Raw genomic sequence first — 18,903 nt, 5'->3', positions numbered from 1 at the left:
TTCTTTAAAAATCTGTTGGAGTCATGAAACCAAACTGTATACAACCATTTTCTTCTTCTAACAGAAACCAGGGCAGACTATGAAGCAGAGGGGCTTTGTGGGAAAGGCCTTTGGCCCTTATGATCAGCTCAATACAATTCTGTCAGTGTTTATTTAGCTCTGTGTTTTCAACCCTCTGCTATGTGTGGTCAGAACTGCAGAATTTTAATTCAATTCAGGAAGCCTTTATCAAGAGTTCATTATATGTAAGGTACAGTGTCAGCCACAGAGTATAAAAGGTGAGAAAGATACTGTTCCCATCCTCATGAAGACGGCATTCTTCTGGGGGACAAAATGATATATACAAAGATTACTGTGTCGTAAGGCAGAGTGTGATGAGCATGAGAGAAGAGAGAGGAAGCACTCTGGAAACTTTGAGAGGGAAGGATGATGGCTGCTTCTGAGATCTCTCTTGCAGTTCCTTAGAGACTATAGTCTACCAGAATCTGCAATCATTTAGCATGATGGGATATGTTTTGTGCAGAAGCAGCACTGGGCATTCCCCAAAGGGAGAGAGCTGGGTGGTGTAGTGGATAGTGCCTTGGAATCAGGAAGAGTTCAACTTAAACACAGATTCATATATTTTAAATGAAACTGGGAAAGTCTTGTAATTTCTGTTTGCCTCAGTGACTTCAGCTGAAAAATAGGGATAATAACAGCATCTCCCTCCTAGGACATCAAATGAGATGATGCAGGGAAAGTACTTAGCACAGTGCCTGGCTAACAAATGACTCCCTCCTTCCCTTCCTCCCTCCTTCCCTCATTTCCTTCTTCCCTCCCTTCCTCTTTCCCTCATTTCCTCCTTCCCTCCTTCTCTCCCTCCCTTCTTCCCTCCTTTTTATCTCTTCCTTCCTTCCCTCCTTCCCTCCTTTCTATCCCTTCCTTCCTTCCCTCCTTCCTCCTTTCCTTCCTCTTTCCTTTCCTTCCTTCTCTGCCTCCCCTGCCTCCCTCTCTCCCTTTCTTTCTTTCTTCCTCCCATCTCTCCTTTTTCCCTCTCTCCTTCCTTTCTTTCTTCCCTTCTTTCCTTCCCTCTCTCCCTCCCTCACTCCTTTTCTCTCTTCTTTCCCTTCCCTCCCTCCCTCCTTCCTTCCTTCCTTCCTTCCTTCTTTCCTTCCTTCCTTCCTTCCTTCACTCCTTCCTTCAAAAAGTTCAAGAGGTATGCACTAATGCTTCCTGCTTATTAATAGATTAGACCATTTCCATGGGCCACTCATTGAACTCTAAAGGGGCTGAAAACTAAGAAATCATATCTACTGTACAGGTCATCTAATATGATCTTATTTTATACATAAAGAGATAGAAACTCAGAGAAGAAAAATGATTCAGTATAACATTAAGTACTTAATACTTAGTAATAAAGCTTGCAAAAAGTTTTATATATTAAATATTCAACATGTATATAATTTATATTTTAAATATTTATATTAAATGATATTAATTTATTAATAACAATAAATAATGCAATAAGCAAATGTTTATAAAGCATCTTGCAAGCCTTATATTATATTATTATTATTAACTCAAAATTACATAAGGAGTAACTGGCAAAACTGAGATTTGACTCTAAGCCTTCCAACTAGAAATACGGTGTTTCTTCCATTCAACTCTGCCATGTTGATAGGTAAAGATAGTTCTTTGCTATTTCACTGGATCAGTGATATGGGTATGACCTTCACTAGTCCAAAATTCAAGAAAAAGGAAGTAGATCAATCAAGTACTACATGAAGTCTCAGCCTGACCTGTGCCTTTTTTTCCCTTACAAAACTCTTGCATGTGAACTCATATCAACCTTCCACAGAGGACTGATCTAACACTCTGGAGAATTTTCTCTAGATTTCTCAATATTTCATGCCTGCCAGTGTAACAGCCAGGCTGTTTCACTGTCATTCTTTGTTTTTGATATATGATTAGTTTCCCCACACACACACACCTTTCTTCTGCCATCTTGATATCTTTTATGTCAGATTTTCCATGAAGATCTTCAGTAGTGAGGTACCTTCTTACACTGACCAAGTGCATTGGAATCTTTTGTAACCGAAGCTTTAGAAATGGTAATGCTCAAGAACTCTCTGCTGTTCAATGTCACTGAGGGAAGTATTATTGAAAAGTTGGACTTTTGTGTCAAGAGCAAAACTGTGCAGTTTTCCAAATGTAATAATATTAACAACTCATATTTAGGAAGAACAAAGTTTTTCAAAGTGTTTTGTTCACATCTGTCCTCTAAAGGTAGATATTATGAACATTATTATCTCTGTTTTCCATATAAGAAACTAAATCCATGAGAGGGTAAATTATTTATCCTTGGTCACACCTAATAAATGTTGAAGGACAGATTTATATCCCATTGTTCTTTCTCCAAAACTGGCATTCTAGTTTTAACTTTATACCATAGTTTTCTCCTAGTCAGTTCGGAGTCCAGTTCATTGTGTATCTTCTACACTTGTCTAAGATACTTGAAAGTCTAGAGGATTTTCAATGGGCTTTCCTTTTCACTCAGTGGTGTCACAGAGCAATGCCAGGAATTAAGGGCAGCCAGCAAAAGCTGAAGTGTTGTGTGCAAGCAAGAATGACATATTGCTGCTAAATCATGGGGTACATAGTAAGAAATAAAGTCAGGTTGTGAAGTGATTTAAATGTCCAACTTGAGAAATAATTCATTTGAACCTCTACTCTATTCCAATCAGTATTAATCAATTTGATATGATTTTATAGGGGTAGTGGATTTTATGTTCCCCAGAGCTGTGAGCTGCACACAGATATTAGAGTGAGACACTCTTAGGGAGTTTAGCTACATAGAAGGTACCTTTCAATAATAATAATAGCGTTCGTGTGAAATTTTAAGGTTTGACTAGCTTTACAAATATTTATCTCATGTGAGCCTCACAGCAACCCTGGGAGATGGATACCATTTTTTATTCCCATTTTACAGATGAGAAAATTGAGGCAGACAGCTGTTAAGACCAAAGCAGAGGTTAAGGCAAAGATGGATCAAAGTGATGGAACTCTAGTTTTATCTTCCACATCACAAAGGTTAGGGCATGGCATCTCCATGATCTGGAAAATCCACATAAAATTTTTTGGCCTTTCCTTTGTACCAGAGGATTTTGAATTGTTCCTTTCCTTGTATGGGATGTTTACAGTATTAAAAGTTAAAACATTTTGATATTATACAGTATTATGCATATATGTTATTCATTTCTGAGTTTTTAAAGTTTCTGTATCATCTGCTGTCTTTTTCATGTTATCTGTAACTTCTGCAAAATTTCCATCTAATTTCTTATGTATTTTTAAAAAACTTTTAATTTTCAAAACATATACATAGATAGTTTTCAAAATTCACCCTATTGTAAAGCCTTATGTTTCAAGTTTTTTCTCTCCCTTCCCTCATCCCTCCCCCTTAGACAGCAAGTAATCCAATATATGTTGAATATGTGCAATTATTCTATACACATTTTCACAGTTATCATGCTACACAAGGAGAATCAGATAAAAAAAAGAAAAAAAATGAGAAAGAAAACAAAATGCAAGCCAAAACCAACAAAAAGTGAAGATACTATGTAATCTCCACAGTCCCAACGATCCTGTCTCTGGATGCAGATGTTTCTTTTTATCATAAGACCATTGAAAGTGGCTTGAATCACTTCACTATTAAAAAGAATCACCTCCGTTAGAATTGATCATCATATAACCTTGTTGTTGTGTACAATGTTCTCTTGGTTCTACACACTTCACTTAGCATCAGTTCATGAAAGTCTCTCCTGGCCTCTCTAAAATCATCTTGCTGCTTGTTTCTTATAAAATAATAATATTCCATAACATTCCTGTACCATAACTTATTCAGCCATTCCCCTTGCCACTACAAAAAGAGATGCTACAAACATTTTTGCACATCTTTTTGGGACACAGATGCAGTAGAGACATTGTTGGATCAAAGGGTATGCACAGTTTGATAGCCCTTTGAACATAGGTCTATATTGCTCTTTAACATGGTTAAATCAGTTTACAGCTCTACCAACAATATATCAATGTCCCAGTTTTCCCACATCCCCTTCAACATTCATCATTACCTTTTCCTGTCATCTTAGCCAATCTGAGAGATGTGTAATGGTAGCTCAGATTTGTCTTAATTTGCATTTCTCTGATCAATAGTAATTTAGGGCATTTTCTCATATGACTAAACATGGTTTTAATTTCTTCATCTGAAAATTGTCTGTTCATATCTTTTGATCATTTATTAATTGGATCAATTCTCTATATATTTATGAGGTCTTTATCAGAATCTTTGGATATAGATTTTTCTCCAGTGCTTTCCTTCTAATTTTGTCTGCATTGATTTTGTTAGTATAAAATCTTTTTAACTTAATATAATCAAAATTATTCATTTTGCATTCCAGAATATACTCTAGTTCTTTTTTGACCACTTTCCTTTCTTCCTTTCTTCTCCACAGATCTGAGAAGTAGATTACCCTTTGTTCTTCTAATCTGCGTATAGTATCACTCTTTTTGTCTAAATGAAATCTCAATCTTATCTCCGTATAGGGTGTTAGGTGTGGATCAATGCCTAGTTTCTGCCAAAGTAGTTCCATTTTTTCCAGCAGTTTTTGCCATGTAGTGAGTTCTTAGCCTAGAAACTGAAGTCTTTGGGTTTATCAAACATTAGATTATTATAGTCATTGACTATTGTGTCTTTTGAACTTAACCTATTCCACTGATTGATTATTTCTTAGTCACTACCAAATGGTTTTGATGACTGCTGCTTTATAATGTAGTTTTAGGTCTGGAGCAGCTAGGCCACCTTCATTTGCATTTTTTCATTAATTCCCTTGAAATTCTTGACCTTTTGTTCTTTTAGATGAACTTTGTTATTATTTTTTTCTAGCTCTATAAAATAATTTCTTGGGAATTTGGTTGGTATGGCATGGAATAAATAGATTAATTTAGTTAGAATTGTCATTTTTATTATTTTAGCTCAGCCTACCCCTGAGCACTTGATATTCATCCAATTGATTAGATCTCACTTTGTGTGGAAAGTGCTTTGTAGTTGTGTACATATAGTTCTTGACTTTGTTTTGACAAGTAGACGCCTAAATATTTTATATTATCCACAATAATTTTTAAATGGAATTTCTCTTTTTATCTCTGCTAAATTTTGTTGATAACATATAGAAATGCTAATGATTTATGTAATTTATTTTGTATCCTGTAACTTTGCTAATATTGTGAATTATTTCTAATAGTTTTTAGTTGATTTTTTAGGATTCTTTAAGTATATCATCATATCATCTGCAAAGAATGACAATTTGGTTTCCTCATTGCCTATTCTAATTCCTTTAATTTTTTTCTTCTCTTATTGCTAAAGCTAATATTTCCGATACAATATTGAATAATAATGGTGATAGTAGGCAACCTTGTTTTCACCTCTGATCTTATCAGGTGAGAATGGTCTGAGTTCATCCCTATAACATATGATGCTTGCTGATGGTTTTAAATAGCTGCTACTGATCATTTTAAGGAAAACTCCATTTATTCCTGTACGCTCTAGTGTTTTTAATAGGGATGGGTATTGGATTTTGTCACATGCCTTTTCTAATTTATTGAGATAATCATATGATTTCTGTTAGTTTGCTTATTGATAGTCAATTATGCTAAAAGTTTTCCTCTTATTGAACCAGCCCTGCATTCCTGGTATAAATCCTACTTGATCATTTAATTTCCTATGCTGACCCATAATATATTGAAACCATGATGGAGAATGTTACGATGTGGAAAGGATAATAACTATGGTAATTATGTAAGGGAGAATTTAAATGCAACTCTTTCTGCCCTCTAGGTCTAGTTATTATATGCTCTGTACCACTTAGCTTCCAACTTTTTCCATTTATAATTCACACAGGATATTGTCCATAATACTCATATACTTTGTCAAGTAAGTCTCCCTGTTTTGTGCTTGGCTTAATGTTGCTAGTCAAGGGAATCATTGAAAAAGATTGTTCCCGTGATTGTTTCTAACATGGAATGTTGTATGATTTGAACACATGAATGGGACATACTTTGTGGACGGATATGTCCAAATGAACTGTACAGAGCCAGAATTCTGTAGGGGTTAATTTTTTAAAACTTAATAATGTTTATTTGTATAGTACTTAATTTTTTTCTTTTTAAATAGATGTTTCTTAGACATTGTTATCATTTTCCAATGTCCACTCAATAGAATTCTCCCTTATTACAAGGAAGTCACCTTAGGAATGTGTCCTTGGACCTCAGTTTCTTGATCTGTAAGATGAAAGGATTAGATAAGATCATTAGATTTTTACAAAAGCTTTGCATTCAACTCAAAAATAATTATCATCATATTAGAGATGAGAAAGTGAAGGCTGAGGAAAGTTAAAATTTGCCCAAGGTCTCAGGAGCAATGACTGGAAGTCAGCTCTCCTGGCTCTAAATTTGGTCTAACTTCCTACTATAATAAAGCTGCAACTTAAGCATCTCTGACTAGTGTTAAGAGCAAAGTAAACTTGATTACATTTTACTGTGGTGCATTTTTTAAAATGAATTTTTGGTGTATCTGGGAACATTCCAAAACTGCACCTCAGAGTGATGATTAAGGAAATTACAAAAACATGCTACCCTGCTGTTCTGGGAATCTTATAGTCAGGGATGTTCTAGAACTACAATGAGTTTTTAATCAATAAAAGCATATAGCACAAACACAAGGAGCATTCCAATCCCACTGGTAAGGCTGGTATGGGAACTCAGTAGCCCAAAGTTTCCCATATTTCATTTCTAAGGTCACTGAGTATGAAGTATTTTTACATTAATGAATTCTGGGAAACAGAGCCAGAATAATTCCCATTTATTTTCCTCCAAATCTTTCATCATGGTGCAGGGATGATGGGGTGTGTGGTGGAGAATGGGAAAAGGAGGGAAACAAAATAGTCTAAATTGGTTGGTTATATCTCCAGAGCATGCTTTCTTCTACTCTACGTTGACCTTGTGGGTTTGACAGCATGAAGTCACAGAATTTCACTGTTAGAAGGGATCTCATGAATAAAGCAATGAACTGTCATTTATTAAGTACCTTAGAGTAAAGGTTAAGAAATTTATGAAAATATGTTACCCCCCCAAAAAAATTTCCAAGGATATATATCAATTAATTCCTCCACATAAGAGACCAACAAAGTCTAACACAAGGTAATGTTCTCCTGTGCTCTACTCCTCCAACTGATGGTCAGTTTTGGTTGTTTGGAAACCAATAGTGATAATGGACTCCAAAGAAGCCAGCATTTTTTCTTCTGGAGAAAGTTAAAGACAGCCCTAATGACCAAGGCATGGGGGAAGTAGTTTAATTCAAAGTTCTACTTGGAAAATATCTCAAAGTGCTCTGGTTGCCGTCTCTCTTTCTCCCAAATGGTGAATGAGTGGGGTCTGGCCATACAAAGTCTGACCCACATACCATTTTCTGAAAGACCCTTTTTATTTTCCTTTTTCTTTATCTTCTCCATTGCTGTCATCTCTTTTCCCAGTATGTTCTCATTAGAAAAATCAAATCTGAAGGGATTTTGAAAATATAATGGGCTATGAGTGGCAGCAGTGTCTCTGAATTGTCTCAGAGGACTCAGCCTTCTCCAGGCAGGTAAAAGTCATCTAGGAACAATTCTGAGAACCAAGTCCTATCAGGTTCTTTGTGCTAGCACCAGCCCTTTGGATCCTGGGTTCCAGCCTTGATTTTCCATTTATTTTCTTTCAGAACCCTATGCAATGGGACAGTAATGAAACCTGGAGAAGGGTACTAGATTGGGGCTTTGTCAGAGCTGAACTGGGAGAGAAGGAATGATGAAGAAGAGAAGGGATTGGCTACCCAAGGAGCCTTTTGTTTGGTTTATATCTTCACTTTGGGAAGCCACCTTTATCTTTTCTCAGCAGAACAGGAGAGTTACAGTTATAGTTTCCATCAGAGGAAAGAGAGATTGCTCTTCAGGGATTCCCTGGAGATAGAAACAACAGCTCCAGGAAATGGAGGCAAGAAATGGTCAAGGAGACTGACAGAGAAGGATGCTGGCCTCCTAACTGATGTTAAAAAGGACCAAAAATATGTGTTCATATTCACATATTCAGTCTGTAACCTTTCCTTCTCATTACCAGCACAAAAACAAATTGCCCTATCATACTGTAGTGCATAGTGTTGGCCTTGGAATCAGGAAGTTTTGGGTATGAATTCTGCCTCATACATTTAACTAAGATCCCTGAGTCAAGTAACACACTTCTGAGAACTTACTTTCCTTATCTATAAAATGAGGGGGTTGGAAATAATCACAACTTTGAACTTTAAATGTATAATTCTTTGATTACATCTCCCCTCTTTCACCTTAAGTTCGTTAACTCGGATTTCAGTTTTCTCCTTTGTCAAAAAATGTGGTTGGACTAGATTACTATGAGAATAAACTGGCTTTGGATTTAGAAAACCTGGTTTCAATTTTTAGCTTTGCTGCTTAGCAGGACAAGTCAATTAACCTTTCTGAGTCTGGATTCCTGTTTCTGTAAAAAATATATGGGTTGAATTAGATGACCTCTTCCTCTAACTGAAAATCCATGAATCTATGGTCTCCACAAGGTCCCTTTCTATTCTAAATCCTATGAATGACTTTCCCCTCCTCATCTGCCATGCCAAAAGATCCCCTTAAATGTTCATCATAACCTGATTTTACTTGGAAGGGACTACATGAAATGACTGCTTCAGAGCTTTGCAGGTCTTAGGGATGGCTATTGTTTGGATGATTATAGAGCTGTAGAATGTCAACACTAGAAGGAACGTAAAGAAGATCTAGTACAATTTAGTTGTTTTATAGTTGAAGAAATTGAGGCTTACGAAGATGAAGTTATCATGCAAGATCACTTAGCAAGTTAAAGGCAAAGCTGGGACTAGACCAGTGTTCTAGATGTCCTCAAGTTGAGAGTCCCAATTCTGGATTAAGTTGTATAGGAATTTCAAGGATGAATTGAGCATTCTGTTTTCTGAGTCTTGCAGGGTAATATGGAGGAATTGGCTCATGTAAAGTTGGTTTATACAAATGATCTTGAAATGTTGATTCATTAAGTTCTTCTTCCTTATAATTATCACATAAACTGAAATTTTTTGATAGTATCACAGTGAGGAATAAAGAAATTTGGGGAGTTGTATAAATAAAATAATAGCTAGATGAAAGACTGGATAGGATGCTGGGCTTGAAGTCAGAAAGACTAATCTTTCTGGGTTCAAATCTGATCTAAGACATTTACTATCTCTGTGTGCTTGAGCAAGTCACTTAACCCTGTTTGCCTCATCTATAAAATGAGTTAGAGAATGAAATGGTTCACTACTCTATCTCTGCCAAGAAAACCCCAAGGGGGATCATGAAGAAACAGACATGATTGAAACTACTGAACAAACAAGGAAGAGAACATCTGGGGGACACTTGACAATCCCTAGGTCATTAGCATCCTTGTAAGTTCCTGAAGGACAAGGCTCATCGGCCCTTTCTGGTCATTTGACCATTAGGTTTGTTCCTTAATTTAGTTACACATTAATTTATATATTATTAGACTGAGTTATCAAAGACTAGTAACTCAGAAAGACAATGTCATGTCTAATGGGTACAATTCCACAGATTTAGTTCTGAAAGGATGTCAATCAGGTAATCTTACCTGATCATTTTATAGAAGAGGAAACTGATTTCCAAGCTGATTAAACAAATAATGTACCTAAAATCACATAGTTATCAGAGGTGGGATTTGAATCCAGGTTCTCCGATGTCAGAGCCAGGGTTCTTTCTTTTGTTCTATGTTGTCTCCTATGTTGTGTTATAAGATCCTTCTAAGAAGTCTGGGAGAGACTTAGTAAAGATTAATGGATATGGCATTAGATCTGGCGTGAATAAGATCTGAGTTCAAATCCCACTTAAAGCATTTAATGTCCAACTCTAAACAAGTCACTTAACCTCCCCATGTCTACTTTCCTAATCTTTAAAAAAAAAAAACAAGGGATAAGTTTGAAAGCTTTTAAGTTGTCTTCCAGCTTCTAAATCTATGTTCCCATGACAGCTCCCAGATGATGAGAAAGCTGCCGGCTGCTGACACCCTATAACTTCGTCCCATCAAACATCTTGTGTTTCTCAGAAAACTGGAGCAAAAGGAGTTCTTTTTCTCCTCCCACACTCTTGATCAGCAGAGGAAATCTCGGTGACTCAGGTCTCCTGCTCAGTGTTTGCTCAGCTGCTGGAACCGTGGCCTCATTTCTAGGCATCAGCACCCCAGAGGTCGCCACGTTGTGGTTCCAGATGTTGGCCCAGGTTACAAAGATGTGGTGATGTGGACTTTGCCAAAAGCTCTGTGGCCTGCAGGGCTTAGTCCTTTGAAGGGCCCCATGGGACAGATGTTAGTAATAGTGGTAATAATTCATAGAGTGCTATTATTTTGATAAAACATTTTATATATATTATCTCATCTGAGAGGCAGTATGATATGGGTAGACAGCCAGTCTTGAAGTCAGGGAGAACAGGGCATAAATCTTGTCCCTAGTACATATTAGCTGTGTAACTATGAGCTAGTCACTTAAATTCTCAGCATTTTAACTCAGTAGCTTCTAAAGTGGAGGGTATGGTCCCTTGTAGGGCTATGGAATGACCCTAAGGGATAATCAACCAATCAGGTGCATCTAACCTTCCTCATCATAGTCAATGGGCTCGTCTCCAACACAGCCCTAGCTACCTACCACAATTAGGCAGTGTAGTGAAGAGAACACTGAACCTGGAGTCAGAAAAACCTAGGTTAGACATTACTTAGCTAGGGGATCCTTAGAAAATTACTTAAAACTGTCTGCCTCAGTTTTCCAACTGTCAAGTGGAGATAATAGTACCACAACCTGACAGGGGTTTGGTAGGCCCTTGTTAGGTATCAGTTGATTGACTGACACCAATGACCTGGACAGCTTCCAACTGATGTGTCTAACTTCCCATCAGGAACACTTTCTAGACTACAAGGTCTGTGCCTTCTGGTGCTCTAGTAGCTGTCTTGTGTGGGGCTCCCTAGAATGAGAAGGATTAAGGTCCAGCAGGGATTGGTGATTGTTTGAACAGAAGCTAGGGAAATGAGGTAGCTTATGGGGTGGCAATAACAGCCTGGTCTCAAGCTCTGTTATCTGACATGTGCAAACTACATGTGCATGGGTAATTCATAGAATTAGAGAGGTCATTCAGTCCTACCCCCTCAGTTTGCAGATGAGGAAACTAAGGTACAGGGAAGGTCAATGTGCTGACAGAAACCTCAGAGACCATATAGTCAATCCCTTTAAAGATGAGGAAAGAGGCACAAAGAGAATCAATGTGCTGGTAAGAATCGTTGTGCTAGTCAATCCCTTTATAGATGAGGAAATTGAGGCACAAAGAGATTCAATGTGCCAGCAAGAATCAATGTGCTAATCATTCCCTTTGTTTTACAGATGAGGAAACTGAGGCACATGTAGACTAAGAGATTTGTCACCCCGATATTAAATGTAAGAGTCAGAATTTGAACTGAGACCCTCTGACAACAGAGAAAATCTTTTGGGGACCAGCAAATACCATTTGGTTTCCTGCAGGTTTGTGCAAATGGTGCCTGGAGAGCCCTCACCCAATGTTCCCTGCCTTTCCTTCCCTTTCATTTCAGAACAATGCTCTCTGGGCGTTTTGCCTCAGATCTTTCTTACCATGAACAGTCGCTTCTCCTTGGGTTACATCAGATTCCTTTGAACATCAGAACTATGTCATCTTGGGTGAAGGAAAGAACCTAGAATTTGGAGCCAGAAGTCCTCCTGACACTTATTATCTGTAAACCTCTCTGGACCTCAGTCTCTTCATTTGTAAAATGAGATAACAGGACTAGAAAGTCTCTGAGGTCTCTTCCACTTCAAAGCCTGTACCCTACTTGAATAGTATTTATGCTTATGACTCCTGTGGGCAAGATCAGTGACTTAAACTCCAAACTAATTTAAACTCTGCTCAAGGGCCTACTGCCCTGGTCCTGGTATTAGGCACAGAGGGTCTTTAAGTAGACTTGAACAGTTAGCCAAGCCTAAGCTCTTCCAAGTATAGCTAGCCAAAATGACTGATTTAGGTTTGCTTGTACAGAATGACAGAATGTGAGTCAGAAGTGACTCCTGTGGCAATATAATCAAATCCACATATCAAAGGAATATCAATAAAAAGTGCAGCCTTTGCTTGAAGGACTATAGGGAAGGGGATCTCCTTCCCCAGCCTCTCTAGCCAGCCATTCTACTTTTGGACCATCTCAAGCCTTGTCTGAAATTTTTCCTGACATCAAGCCCAAAGTAGCTTCTTTGCAGCTTCTGATTCTGCCTTCTGAGCCCAAATTTGTCAGCCCTTCAGAAACTTGAAGATAGTTATCATGTGCTCCCCTGAGTCTCCTCTTCTCTGGGATAAACCAGTTACTGTGACTGATCTTTGCACGACTAGACTCAAGGCCCTTCACCATACAGGGTGCATCCTTTTTGAGCACTCTCCAGTTTTATCAACAACTTCTTATACTGAGATGCCTTGAATTGACCAAAATACTCCAGAAAAGGTCTGAGGAGGTCATGGTACAGTGAGACAATCACTTACATGCTCCTAGAAGTTATGACACTTTTAATATTGCTCAAAACAAAATAGTTATTTTGGCTCTGCTGATTTATTTTGAGCTTGCACTACACTAAGATTTCCAGATCTTTTTTCAGAACAGAGTTATGTCTTCTATTTTATACTTCTGAAGATGATTTTTTTGTACTTAAGTATAACTTTAATTTAAATCTTATTTAATTGCATTTTATTAGAGTCAGCCCAACGCTCTCACCTGTTAAGGTTTTTATTGATTCTGATTCTCAAATACTATGCTACTCTCTGCAGTAGTGTTTGAATGCTTGGCCTGGGAGCCAAGTGGTACAATAAAGAAAACACTGGGCTTAAAGTCAGAAAGACACATTCTAATCTGATTTCAGACACTTATTAAATGTGTGGCCTGTACATGCTACTTAAACTCTATCTGACTTAGTTTCCTCAACTGCAAAATTGGGAACCTACTTCCTTAGGTTGTTGTATGGATCAAATGATCTAATATTTGTAAACCACTTAGCACAGTTCCTGGTACGTAATAGACAATAAAAAAAATGATCGTTCCCTTTCTAATCAAAGTTTGCCATTACAAATTTTTGTGAGTTTGCTATGTATTCTTTTATCTAAGTCATGATAAAAATATTAAACAGTGTAGTCAAGTACAGATCTCCACAACAGTCTACTACACCTTCTGCCTTGTTGACATGGAACCATTGACTTGCTAAGTATCACAGTTATTAAATATCTGAAGCCAGATATGAATTTAGATATTCCTATTTTTCTATACATTATATACTATGTCACCTAGCTGTTTGTTAATATAAGGTACTTGCATTAATAATAATAATAACACATGTACCAGGTACAGTACTAAGCACTTTACAAATATTATCTCATTTGATCCTTATAATGACTTTGTGAGATTAGTGCTATTTAATTATCTCCATCACACAGATGAGGAACCTGAGATGAATGGGGATTGTGACTTACCCAGGAAAACTTTACTAAAAACTGAGGAAAATATATTCACAACATTCACCTCAGCTATTATTTTAATTATTCTTTCAAAAAAAGAAAGAAAGTTAGTTTGGTATGACCTGCTCTTTTAAAAGACATTTTATTTTCAGTTCCAAATTCTTTTGCTTCCTCCATTCTCCTCACATTGAGAAGTCAAGCAATATGATACCCATTATACATGTGAAGTCATGCACAACATATTTCCATATTAGCCATGTTGCCACAAAAAAATTAAGAAAAAGTGGGAAAAAAAGCTTCATTCGGTACTCATGATCCATTAGTTTTCTCTCTGGAACTGGAGTAAATACTGTCTTTGTGTACAAGTATTGCTTCATTTTTCTGGACATTTATCAAGGATCTCTAATAATCTATTCAAGAATTTCCTCAGGAATTGAAGTAAGGATGACTGTCTTAATAATTCATGCATTTTCTTCTCCTTAGCCATTTTTTTCTTTTGTTCTCTTCCCCTTTTTGTTTTTATTGTTGAAAATCTGGACATTTGGCTTTTCCCAGTTTTTCACCATCTCTCCTTTTCCACAACCTTTCAAATATTACCAACAGTGATTCAGCAATCACATTGAATAGCTCATTCAGTACCCTAAGAAGCAGTTCATCTAAGCCAGGTAACTTGAATTCATCAGGAACTCTTTTACTATTTCTTTAATTATTCTGATATCAACTCCCTGAGAATAATTTTTCTTCTATCTAGCCAAGGGTTTCTTGGTATTCTTTAGATCAAATTTGTCTCTTTGTACAATCTTCTAAATTGTATTCATTTATATGAGGACATGTGAAGCCATGAGTTTTACTGTGACTCTTTTCTTGAATTGTCTCTTATGAATTTCTAGGTATCTCTATTGCTATTCTTTTTCCTTTGTTCACAAGTACTCAGTAGCATCTATCTCTGTGGATCTATGAAGGCAGTCTCCTCTCTCCCCCATCCCTTTTAGAGTAAACCTTTTTTGATTAGATTTATAACACCCACATGATAAATAGCATCCTTACCAACCTTTGTTAAATGTATTTTCTAGCTAGGAATCTGTCATCCATATACTTTAAGCCATGGTCTAGATACCCAAATCCCTTTCTCAGACATCACTTTCTTAACTAGGTATTCGCTTCTCATGTTAATTTTTCATTTCTTCATCCTTTTCCTTTAATGGACAACAATGAAGAAAATAACCTATATCTTCTGGGCTTTAGTTTTAGTTTTATTCCGAGACTTCATAACTGCTCTAAGAGCTTTTTAATGTTTTTTTGTAGTTATTTATGCCAGTGTAAATGACCAGAAATGGGTATTTCATATTTTGTATGAATCTTGTGTATGCCTAAATATATACAAGTTATCCTCCTCACTAAAATATAAGCAATGATTGTTTTCACTTTTTAATTTCTTTCCAGCATTTAGCTTAGTAAGTATTTAATAAATTAAGCTTAATAAATTAAATTTTAATTGCAACGCTTGTTTATAATTTAGAGTTGTCAGCCATCTTGGTAAGTATTAGGAACACTCTGTTATGATTTGAAAAAAGTGCCCTGGAAAATAACAGATCTCTCTATTAATACTCTAGTAGTATTATGAGAGCAATTAATAGCTACTTCAATACTCCATAGTAGAGAATCTCTAGCTACTAGTATTCTTTTCTTCTTCTGATGACTCTTACTGGAAGAACCCTTACCTGATAACATTGGAGATTCTCTTATATCATTCTTTGAAGGACAAATAATTTCTTCCTTCCTTGAGCACCCTGTATTTCAAGAGAAATTCAAAAGCTATTTTAAAATTCTAAACATACAGATATAGTTTTCCTTCTTTTTCTGTTCTTTGAAACACTCTTCTACTCTCTGATAGCCTCACAAGAGTCATGCTTCCCATTTTCCACTCCAGAACTGCATTTTTCCCCTTTGAAGCTTGGCTTTTGTTCTATTTAGTACAATTTCATTGTCCCTAATAACCTGGAGTGTGAAGGGGTATTTTTGAAGGCCTCACTTTTTCTTCTGAGAGAAATCATCCTACATTTCGAATTCAGAGGAATCATTCAAGTGTAATGCAACTGTGACTCACTCAATGCAAATCACTGTACAATAATCTCTACCTTCCATACTGGCTGAAATTTTCAGCCTTGATTTTTTTATTTGTTTGCTTTCCTATGCATGAGTGCTTATAACACAACCCATAATCACCATATTGATTTATAGTCAATGATAACTTCTTAATAATTTGACAAATCCATTCAACTTCCTTCCTATACAATAGTTCTACACTTGTACCACACCTCTCTTTCAACCTTATAAGAATATCTTTAACCAATTTTCTTCATTCACCAATCTATCCTCTCAATATGCTTTGCCTTTTAATTGTTTCATTTAGCTTTTCTGAAGTATCCTATCTTGTTTTGTCAATTACCTTCTCCCTATCTTGTGTCTTCCACTCTAACTTTTATATCTAATCTTTGATCTTCTTTAATTCTCCTCCATCCTTTTGTTTTTCTTAATTGTCCTTGATCCTGCAATATTGTGTCTTTTATCTCCATGCCTTTGTATTGTTTCTTTTAATATCTGGAATGCCTGACTCCTCACCTCCCTCACTTAGAAAATTTTTCATTTATTTTATTTTTAATTTATGGAATAAAAGAAGCATTTTTATACAGTATATAAAAAGATAATAACACATACAACTACAAATCTGTTATATACAATTTTCTGTTCCTTTTAAATATATAATAAAGTTATCAAGTAATTTTTTCTCTTTTTTTCCCCTCCACCATTAGATATAAAAGTGTGTGTGCAAAATTATTTTCTATGTGCTTCTATTCTTTCTTTGGATGCATAGAATATTTTCCTTCATTGTTGCTTTGTAGTTGATTTGGGTATTTATAATAGTAAAAATGATTTAGTTCCTCAAAGTCATTCTTAAAACAACATTGCTATTACTATATACAATGTTTTCTTTGTTTTACTCATTTAGTTCATTTTTTCTCAGTATCTATCCATGCTTTTTTTTTTTTTAAAGATAATTGAGTACATTATTCTTATAGCACAATAGTTTTCCATCACAATCATATACCACAATTTGTTCAGCCATTCCCCATGACAGGCATTCCTGAACTTCCAGTTTTTTTGCCACCACAGAGAGAGCTGCTTTAAATAATTTAGAACATATAGGTTCCTTTCCTTTTTCCCCTAATCATATTTGGAAACATATCTAGTAGTGGTATTGCTGGATTAAAAGGTATAGCAGTACAGTGTCTGGTCATAATTCCAGATTGTTCTCCAAAGTAACTGATTCAGTTCACAATTCCATCAACAAAAATTATTGTCCCAATTTTTCCACATCCCCTCTAACATTTGTGGCTTTTCTTTTCAATCATTTTAGCCAGTGTGATAGATGTAAAGTGATATCTCAAGGTTGTTTTAATTTGCATTTTTCTAATCAATAATGATTTAGTGCATTTTTTCATATGACTATAAATTGTTTTGATTTCTTCATTGGAAAACTATCTGTTCATATCCTTTGACCATTTATCAACTGGGGAATGACATGTAGTCTAATAGACATCCAGTGTTTTATTGATGCTTTTTCCTTTATCATTACCATTTCCTTGCAAATCCTCCTACCTTACAGTACCTTTCATTATTGCTAACAAGTAGAGTTAAATGAAGAACCACTTGGTGATACAATGGATAAATGCTGGGCCTGGAGTGAGGCAGACATGAGTTCAAAATTGATTTCAGACACTTACTAACTATGTGACCCCAGGCAAGTAATTTCACCATGTTTGCCTCAGGTTCCTCATCAGTAGAATGAACTAGAGTAAGAAATGCCAAACCATTCCAGTACTTCTGCCAAGAAAACCCCAAATGAAGTGACCAAAAATATGAAATGAATGAAAAACAGCAGTAATAGTTAAACAAAACAAACCAACATGTTCGACCAGTACTCCTCCTTTTCTGTAATGGTGGAGAAATGATCTTTCTTTATTTGAACTCAATATTGGTAATTGCAATGATCTGAATTCTGATTATCTCTTAGTGCTGCTAGTTTTCCTTTATATTCTTATAGTCATTGATGTACTGTTTATTTGATTCTGCTTTCTTCAAACAAATCTTCCTTTCACTGATTTTTTTATTGTCATTTCTTGCTACATAGTAATATTTCATTTCTTTCATGAGCTATAATTTATTTAACTGCTTTTCAATCAATTAATTCATCCTCAGGTTGAAATAGGGATATCAAGGTTGAAATTAGTATTGTGTCAGGCAAATGGAAAGAAAGGGACAGAAACAAGAGATGTTGTAGAGGAAGGGTCAATTGGACTTCACCCCTGGTTGGCTTTGGGGGTTATTTTTAGTTATTTAAATGAGGAAATTAGCATTATTTTCCATTCTCACTACTTCTCAGTTAATCATGTCTGTAGCAAGTCTGACTATTAGACCCATAACCAAGGCACTACCACTCACCTGGTAGCAATATTTCAACTATAGGCAAAGTGTCTAAAAGAAAATAAACAGCTTCCTGAGAGCTGAGCTTGCAAACTTAAACCTATAAAGCAACAATGATGTCACATTCTCTTCCTATCCCTTTCTACTTTTTTCTGCATGGGAAGTCAGGACACAGAAGAAGCTGGCTTTCTCCCCACTGCACATCTGGAAGAACAGCTGCTCTAGTAACTGAGCCATTCCCTTGGGCCCTATTTCCCAGACAGGGTGTTAGGACAGTTTGGGGCATTACAAGGACATTCTCAGTGTATTAGCAATGTCTTGGATTTCTCTATTTCCCTTTGTTAAATCTGAACCTGGAGGGTGGAAGTGACTGTGATGTTTGTGTGATACATGTCTAATTACACACAGCCTCTGTAAATGTATAATGTGTACATATATGTATATCATTATAAGTACTTATATAAGTATGTATACACACATATGACAAAAGATCCCTTCTAGTTCCAAATCTGTGAATTTTTTCTCCTTTTTTAAACTTTTTTTTTATTATCATTATTAGTATATGTCATCAAACAATAGACAATAATCTCCTGGGGGAGTGGGGTAGATATCATTACTTTTTTATTTCTAGTACATAGTATTGTATATAGTAATTATTTAATAAATACATGTCCATTTAATTTCAGCTGTTATTTCTGGATATGATAAATATATCAATATATCTTTCTTTTTTTGATTTTCTACCTACCTACCTACCTGTCTATCTATCCATCCATCCATCCAT

The sequence above is a fragment of the Sarcophilus harrisii genome, chromosome 2, assembly GCF_902635505.1.
Source record: "Sarcophilus harrisii chromosome 2, mSarHar1.11, whole genome shotgun sequence".
NCBI classification, from domain to species: domain Eukaryota; kingdom Metazoa; phylum Chordata; class Mammalia; order Dasyuromorphia; family Dasyuridae; genus Sarcophilus; species Sarcophilus harrisii.
The sequence above is the reverse complement of the archived record's forward strand: the minus strand, read 5'-3'. Positions refer to the sequence as shown.